The 8,090-nt window shown below is 40.9% G+C and overlaps 1 pseudogene across 1 annotated transcript; it reads left to right on the top strand.

The window, feature by feature from the left end:
* Window positions 1–1,879: 1,879 nt before the first annotated feature.
* LOC116565857 lies at window positions 1,880–2,597 on the top strand (annotated as a pseudogene). The gene has a single exon (XR_004275627.1). The product of XR_004275627.1 is annotated as a ferritin heavy chain pseudogene (transcript).
* The last annotated feature ends 5,493 nt before the right edge of the window (window positions 2,598–8,090 follow it).

Below are 8,090 nucleotides of genomic sequence, written 5' to 3'. Positions count from 1 at the left end.
AATTTTTTCTTTGAGATATATTGTGCAGTGGGGGTGAATGTAGTAAATAATAGTGGATTGCATGTGTATTTATTTATTTAACTCTCTCTCTTTTTTTTTTTTTTTTTTTTTTTTTTGAGATGGAGGCTTGCTCTGTTGCCAGGCGGGAGTGCAGTGGTGCAATCTTGGCTGACTGCAACCTCCATCTCCTGGGTTCAAGTGATTCTTCCGCCTCAGCCTCCCAAGTAGTTGGTACCACAGGCACATGCCACCATGCCCGGCTATTTTTTGTATTTTTAGTAGAGACGGTGTTTCACCATGTTGGCCAGGATGGTCTTGATCTGGTCTCTATCTCTTGACATCGTGATCCTCCCGCCTTGGCCTCCCAAACTGCTGTGATTACAGGCGTGAGCCACCTCCCATCAGGTACAATAATCAACTCCAAATGGATTAAATACAACTCCAAATGGATTAAAATGGATTAAATATTAATTTAGAGAGATAAGGCACTCAGCCTTATCTCTCTCTCTCTCTCTTTTTTTTTTTTTAATCTATTTGGAGTTTTTTTTAATCAGCAAAGGTGTATTTCATTTCTTTAAGTTCTAGGACAGGTATACATGTGCCATGGTGGTTTGCTGCACTTATCACCCATCATCTAGGTTTTAAGCCCCACATACATTAGGTATTTGTCCTAATCGTCTCCCTCCCCTAGCCTCCCACCCCCCAGCAGGCCTTGGTGTGTGATGGTTTCCTCCCTGTGTCCACGTGCTCTCACTGTTCAACTCACACTTATAAGTGAGAACATTCAGTGTTTGGTTTTCTGTTCCTGTGTTACTTTGGTGAGAATGATGGCTTCCAGCTTTATCCATGTCCCTGCAAAGGATAGGAACTCATTTTCATTATGGCTTCATAGTATTCCATGGTATATATGTTGGATTGCACATTTCAACACTGCTGAGAGAGTACTTTTTAAATCTTTCCACCACAAAAATCAGTAATTAATGTAACAAATATGTTAATTAGCTTGATTTAATTATTCTACATTGAATTCATAAACGTAATATCACTTTGTATCCCATAAATATATACAACTGTATTTTGTTAATTTACAATTTATAAAGCAAAAATATAAATTGCCAGAGTTTTAAATCTCTCCATAGTGCACTCTTTCTTAAAGTCTTAACAATTAGCATATGAAAGGCCCTGAAAAATGCTTTGGTAAATAAATATGACTCACTTTATTTTTCACATATATTTGACCATGAAACCCACTTGTTGGGGGGAAATGGGGGAGGGACAGTGGCGGGTGGAGAGTTGGGGAGAGATAGCAAGGTGAAAAATGCCACATATAGGTGATGGGGAGGCAGGCAGCAAATCACACTGCCATGTGTGTACCTATGCAACAATCTTGCATGTTCTTCACATGTACCCCAAAACGTAAAACGCAAAAAAAAAATACCCAAATTAGCATCTGACACTAGTGTTCTCAAGGATCCACATGGGGATGCATTAACTTAGATGTATACTTTCTCAGTTTTATATCCTTCTGGTTTTATAGTTGAGGATCTTGCTGTAATACCCAGGCTGGTCTTGAACACCTGGATTCAAGTGATCCTCACACCTCAGCCACCATCCCCCAGTAGCTAGGACTACAGGTATGGCACCATGCCTGGCCTCCTAATTGTTTACATGGCCAGATAACCTTTACAAAACCAACCACAGGAGACGTTCTTTGCCGCGGTTTCCTGCTTCAACAGTGCTTGGACGGAACTGGCGCTCGTCCCCCACCCTGGCCGGCCGCCCATAGCCAGCCCTCCCTCACCTCCACAACGTGTCCTTGGACCGCCCCAAGTCCACCGCTGCCTCTCCAGGGCCGCGCAGCCACCGCCGCCGCCGCCTCTCCTTAGCAGCCGCCATGACGACCGCGTCACCTTCGCAGGTGCGCCAGAACTACCACCAGGATTCAGAGGCCGCCATCAACCGCCAGATCAACCTGGAGCTCTACGCCTCCTGCTTACCTGTCCATGTCTTACTACTTTGACCACGATGATGTGGCTTTGAAGAACTTTGCCAAGTACTTTCTTCACCAATCTCATGAGGAGAGGGAACATGGAGAAACTGATGAAGCTGCAGAGCCAACGAGGTGGCCGCCTCTTCCTTCAGGATGTCAAGAAACCAGGCCATGATGACTGGGAGAGCGGGCTGAATGCGATGGAGTGTGCATTACATTTGGAAAAAAATGTGAATCAGTCACTACTGGAACTGCACAAACTGGCCGCTGACAAAAATGACCCCCATTTGTGTGACTTCATTGAAACACATTACCTGAATGAGCAGGTGAAATCCATCAAAGAATTGGGTGACCACGTGACCAACTTACGCAAGATGGGAGCACTCCAATCCGCCTTGGCAGAATATCTCTTTGACAAGCACACCCTGGGAGACAGTGATAATGAAAGCTAAGCCTTAGGCTCATTTCCCCATAGCCACGGGGTGACTTCCCTGGTCACCAAGGCAGTGCATGCATATTCGGGTTTCCTTTACCTTTTCTATAAGTTGTACCAAAACATCCACTTAAGTTCTTTGTACCATTCCTTCAAATAAAGAAATTTGGTACCAAAAAAAAAAAAATCAACCACAGAAATGTAGGGCTCAGGACCCCACAGGGCTGTGGGGTGTCCCTTATGCTGTGCTGAGGCACAGGATCTGAGAAATAAAGGGACAGGACACAGAAGTACAAGGAAAATGCAGCTGGGCTCAGGGGGGCCACACCACCTATAAGCGGAGACAGGTGAGGTCCCAAATGTCCAGAAGCATCTGTATTTATTGTGTATAGTTTAGGGGGCAGGGTATTGAGTGAAGTCATCTTTAAGGATAGCGATAGGATCTGTGAGCAATAAAACAAGGGATTCACCCTCATTAGGTCACCTAGGCTAGAAGGTGGATAGTGCACAGCAAGGGGTCCATCCCCATTAGGTCATCGAGGCAAGGAGGTGGGTCATGTGCAGTAAGAGGTCCACCCCTATTAGGTCACCGAGGCACGGATGTGGGCCGTGCGCAGTGAAGAGGGTGCAGTGTGCAATACCTTTATCTATGGTCATGCTACTCCTAAGATTTATAGGAGGATGCTTAAGTCACACAGCAGTGACAGAGCTGTCAGGGTTTACCGCCACCTGCTGTCAGCTTCCAGTTAGTTCTATAGGAGGATGCTTTTTGAGCTAGCACAGTAACAAGAGCTGATTAAGTTCACAGTCACCAGCATGTGATTATCTGGAGAGGTTTTGAGCCCTTGGATGCTTGAGGGATTGCTGGTCTGAGGGCAGCCCTCCAATAAGAACTGGAGCAAGGTCCTACAACTCCTTTATCAGGAGGAGTGGCTCTTGCCCCAAGCCTGCCATACAGTGGGTATCTTTACCATACTGAACACTGCTGCCTGGGCCATGGATTCTTGTCCTGGTGTAACTGTTGTTCCCTTAAATCACGCTCTGCACTGTGTCTGCTCCAGACATTCCTCCAACTATAAGCTGCCTATTCCTTAATTCATGCTCTGTTTTGTGTCTACTCTAGGCATTTCTCCAATTATAAACTAAGATATAGTTATATATGTGTGTGTGTATATATATATATATATATATGGAAATAACTGAGTGGTAAGATATTCTTTAGGCACTCATTCTATGAACTAATATATGATTATATATAGAGGATTATGTAAAGGGAAATAACTGAGTAGTAACAATATAAATTGAGATATTCTTCAGGCACTAATTGTGCCAGGGTTCAGCTTAGCTCTCCATCCTCAGTACCTATGTGGGAGGCTACCCACAAGAAAAGTTTACAAAGGAGGTAGCAGATAGTGGTGATTGCTTTTCTCTTCTTACCTGAAAACGGGCAAAACAACCAGGTCACTTCAAAAGCCACTGAACAAATGTTTAATTGCTTTCTGAAGGCAGTTCACTCATCTTTAAACTATTTTCTTGCATAAATTACTGCCTGTAGCTGTTCTAACCTCTTTCCCTAAAAATAATCTATTTTCATTTTTAGGACTAGGATTTCCAGTGGCCTGAAGGTATCAGGAGATCTTCAAATTATTTTTATTTGTGTGCTATGTATTGAATCATGTACATAATATATACATGTATTGAATTATAGTTTATAGGTATACAATGCTTATAAGCTATGTCCATTTTGCACATAATTCCTGGAAGTCCAATTTGATCTAAACAAAAAGGACTGTGATTCAGAGGTTTCAATGAACTAAAGAAATTGCAATCTCAGAGACAAATTCAAGATGATGGCTGGAGCAAGCTCTCTGAATTTGAAACTTTGGCCAAGTAGTTAGTTTAAGAATGAGTGGGTAGTTGCAAACCCCTTGAGAATCCTTACAGCAGCTGCACTTATATATACATATTTTTAAAAAGGCAGTTGTCATTATTTATAACTAGGTCCACTGCATATCAGAATTGCTAGGAAATCTGGGAACATTTATTTAATTGTACATGTAACCCAAATTTCTCTGGGTTTTACCAATCTGTGTGGCACACCAGGCACATTAAAGAAAATGGCTCAAATTTCACTCACGCATTGATTTCACTACATGAAACTGTATCTATATCTGTTTTTCAAATGATTATGCAATAAACACATGCGATCACATGTGTGTGCGAGCATGCACATACACATATACATATACACATTATAATTTGGGTGAGGGAAATGGCAGTTTTTAGTACTGAATGTTGTACAAGTGTTGTGTATGTATTCACAAGTAAACCCACTTCCATTGAGCCCTTGCTGCTTCTGCAGGAACTGCAGTTACTGCCACTGGCCCGCAGTGCTCCACAGCCTTCTCCTCCGACCCAGTATCACCCCTGCAGGGCACCGGCTCTGATGTGCTAGAGCTGTCATGCCGCTCGTGTTACGTATCTAAGAGGTGGAAGGCAATTCCTTCCTTCACTTTGGGCATAGTCCTTTGAAGTATTTATTGAGTTTGACTATTTTAATAGACTTTAGTAAAATCACTCTTTTATTTATGATTTTGCGCTTTGAATCACTACTTGCCTTCAACCACTAGAGTGTATAGCATCTATTTATAGGCCACTTCTTCCCTTGGGGTGAGATTTTTCCCAGAAGCTCCTCGGTCATGCAGAAAGTCTTCTCTCAGGCCAACAATTTTCCAACTGCACTTATTTATATATGAACTCCTACAGTCAATGCAGTTTGAGATATTTTTCAGAAGGTGTTAAAATCCTCAATCAAATGGTTTTTGTTGGATCACCTCATCACTTCTCCTGATTTCCCAGCCATATACCTGGCCTTAGACAAATCCTAGGCTCAGGTCAAAAGTAGAAAAAAAAATGTGATTAAAATGGTGATATTTCTATCTATGATCAGATTATTCCTTGCCCAAGCTCATGATAAAACTCACTTTAAAACGAACCTCCGCTTCCAGACTAATCACCTGACTCTGAGCCCTCCTATATTCATTGGGTGTCATCGGCTTGTTTTCTCTTACCTTCTATTATAATTTTCAGCTTTACCCCATCAGGTTTGATAGAAGACTGACTAGATTTGTCTCCCAGAATTTGTTTTGAATTGCTTATTCTGGCTCCACACACCAATCCCCATTGGTACAGGATTCCTGCATGTCTCATAGGTGGGAATCAGATGATCATTACTTACAAAACTCATGGCTGTATTCTGTTTGTTACTAAATAATCTGACTGCTTTCTTCGGCTTCTCTTCCTGCATTTTTCATACATGTGGTTGCTTCTTGCGGATTGTCTGTAGCTTCTCTTTTCCACATTCCCTCGACAATCACTTTCATCCTTAATTCAGCTCTTACTGCCTGCAGACTTCAAGACTCTTCAGTTTTAACCATTGCTTTATGTTATCAGACTTGAAACCTTACTACCAATTAAACATCTCTAGATGAATGCTTGATACCCAAACCCTGAGTGTGTAAAAGCAATTCTTCACTTGCCTGTCCAAATGGCCCCTCTTTTAATGTCCTTGCCAACCCTCCATTTCCCAGCCTTAAGCCCTCAGGATCATTGAATCTTTTCCTTTAGCCCATCCTACAGAAGTTATCAGTTCCTAAGACTCACTGATTTTTACTTCTGTTTCCTTTATTTTCCAGTGTCACTGCTTAAATCCTAGTTTGAACTTGTTTGCCTTATGGATAGGATACTCCCCCATCTGGTCACTCTGCCTCCAGTCTTTCTCACATACAAGCATCTTACATATTATTCTTGACTGATTTTCCTCAACTACAGTCATTTTATTTTGACTACGAAACCCAAAATTGCTCCTAATACGCCGTAATATATACCAACATACTTTCCCAGATTTATTTAGAAATCCATTTAAAGGCTGCATTCCAAATGACTTCTTCCTTTGCCTCACATATGTACCAAATTTTCAGCCTTGATGGATTTGCTTACGATGCTCCTCCCAGGTCATGTTCTCATGTCACAAAATAATTTTTCCTTCAAGAATCTCCTTAAACACTACCCATCAATGAAGTTTCCCATAATGTAAGCATTCAGAAATAATTGTTGCTTCAACTCACCTCATACAGTAATTTATAGAAATTTCCTTTAGGTATCTATTTTTTCTACTTTTTACTGTAAATGTAGTTTTATATATATATATGTATATATATATGTATATCTGTATCTATATATATATATATGTATATCTAGAGGTTAAAGTATTTGAAGAAAAGTTTCATAAAGCTATTTATCTAAGTCTTCTTTATAATACTTAATGAATTATTCAGATTGTCCTATGTGCTAGCCAGTAATTTTTAATATTTTTAGTAGACTGACAGGTTACAGAAAGTGCTATGGTTCTGAAACCTTACTAATTTAATTAACCTGATTTGAAAGTTTTTGCTATCACAGTTTCTGCATGAGGATTGGATTAATGTTGACTCTAAGGATAAATCCTTGCTTAATGCATTAAATTATCTGAATCTGTTGGATGTGATAAAAGAATGTGTAATAGTCTTGTCAAATTGTCTTACGAATTAAATTACCTTCATGAAGACCGAAGACTAAGATGAACTAAAGAACAGGATTTAGCAAAGAGGAAGCCAGATTCTTCTAAAGTACTTATATCATAGCCAAGTGAATAAAAGGATAAAGTACCAAATCAAGGAATCTGCTGAAAGTTCTGATAGGAAGAGCAGGAGTTATAATAACTTCAGTGGTAATTGCTTAGTAGGGGCCCAGCCAGAGAAAAAGTTCAAGAAAAAGTGCTGTTCTTTTTCAACTAGTTTTTTTTTTTTTTTTTTTTTTTTTTTTACTCATTGTGTGAAATATGATCAATTAGGGATTTTAATGTGCATAATGGGCCAGGCATGGTGGCTCACACCTATAGTACCAGCACATTGGGAGGCCACGATGCAAGGATTTCTTGAGCCCAAGAGTTTAAGAATGGTCTGGGCAATGTAAGAAGACCCCATCTCCACAAAAATTAAAAGTAAAAATAATCAGGTGTGGTGTTGCATGCCTGTAGTACCAGCTACTTGGGAGGATGAGGCAGCTGGATCACTTGAGCCCGGGGATGTTGAGGGTGCAGTGAGCTGTAGTGGTACCACTGTACTCCATTCTCAGCAACAAAGTGAGTCCCCCATCTGAAAAAATAATACTGAATATCTATAACCAACACTAGGATGAAGTCAAATTAAAATAAAACAAATTAAGAGGAAATAAAACCGAGCATTAGCTGTGCATGTGACTCACACCTGTAATCCCAGCACTTTGGGAGGCCAAGGTGGGTGGATCACAAGGTCAGGAGTTCGGGACTACCCTAACCAAAATGGTGAAACCTTGTCTCTCCCAAAAATACAAAAATTAGCTGAGCATAGTGGTGCATGCCTATAATCCCAGCTACTAAGGAGGCTAAGGCAGGAAAACAGCTAGAACCCAGGAGATGGAGGTTGCAGTGAGCCAAGATTGCACCACTACACTCCAGCCTGGGTGGCATAGAGAGACTCTGTCTCAAAAAACAAAAACAAAAAACTAGCATCTGCTTAATGCTTCTGCATGTCAGACACTGTTCTAAATGCTTTGGATGTGTTCCTAACTTAATTCCTGCAACTCTGT

Source organism: Sapajus apella, unplaced genomic scaffold, assembly GCF_009761245.1.
Source record: "Sapajus apella isolate SASKATOON/1434 unplaced genomic scaffold, GSC_monkey_1.0 scaffold41, whole genome shotgun sequence".
In the NCBI taxonomy this organism is placed as follows: domain Eukaryota; kingdom Metazoa; phylum Chordata; class Mammalia; order Primates; family Cebidae; genus Sapajus; species Sapajus apella.
Note: the sequence above shows the minus strand (reverse complement) of the source record. Positions and strands in the feature narration are given on the sequence as shown.